Below are 847 nucleotides of genomic sequence, written 5' to 3' on the forward strand. Positions count from 1 at the left end.
TGTCTTCTCTACACTTGCTTCCATCTGAACAGCTGGAGGCAAAGCAGTCCAAAATGGAAGAGCCACACAGTAGAAGGAATCCAGATTTCAGAGTTGTCACCTAAAGGAGAGGTGCCCAGGAAAGGTCTCTATATAACCCACACCACATGTTTATGAGTAAGTAACAGCCTTGTATTGGGGTATAATACTTTGGAAGTTGTATTTTATAGCATCCTGCATTGATTACCTTGACTAATATGCTATTCTACACTAAAGAGTAGTTCTACAAGCCAGGAATGTTCTTTATCTCTCTTGAAAGATGTGAAACCATCCCCCCACCCCATCATCATCATCACCATTATCTTCATCACGTTTGGTTCAAAAAATACTTTTTGAGGGTCTGCAATGTGTCAGGCACCTTGCCGGATGTTGGAATGCAAAAAAGAATAAGACACTGTTCCTGGCCCTATTCATAGTCTGAGAGAAACATATATAAACACATAATAAAATCAAGACTTGTATCCTAAGTGTGACACTATTAACACATGATACGGCTGACACTTTGGCAGTGGAGAGCGGCAGCGACAGGTAAAGACCTCACAGAGGAGGCAACACATGTATCAGCTTTTAAAGATGAAGAGGGATTTTTCTTGGAAAATAGGGCAGGTGGAAGGATTCCTAAGTAAAGGAAACAGTGTGCGAAGGCATACAGGCAGGAAAAGCAGGAAAATGAAACTGACTCCTGTAGTTGGAGATGAAAAACAAATTTATTGCTCTCACCATCATCATCAACTTTATCATCCTATTAAAATTACTTATTAATTTCCATACAGAGTGGCCACATGGATTCTTTTTTTTTTTTTTTTTT

The sequence above is a fragment of the Propithecus coquereli genome, unplaced genomic scaffold (assembly GCF_000956105.1).
Source record: "Propithecus coquereli isolate 6110/MARCELLA unplaced genomic scaffold, Pcoq_1.0 Scaffold129, whole genome shotgun sequence".
In the NCBI taxonomy this organism is placed as follows: domain Eukaryota; kingdom Metazoa; phylum Chordata; class Mammalia; order Primates; family Indriidae; genus Propithecus; species Propithecus coquereli.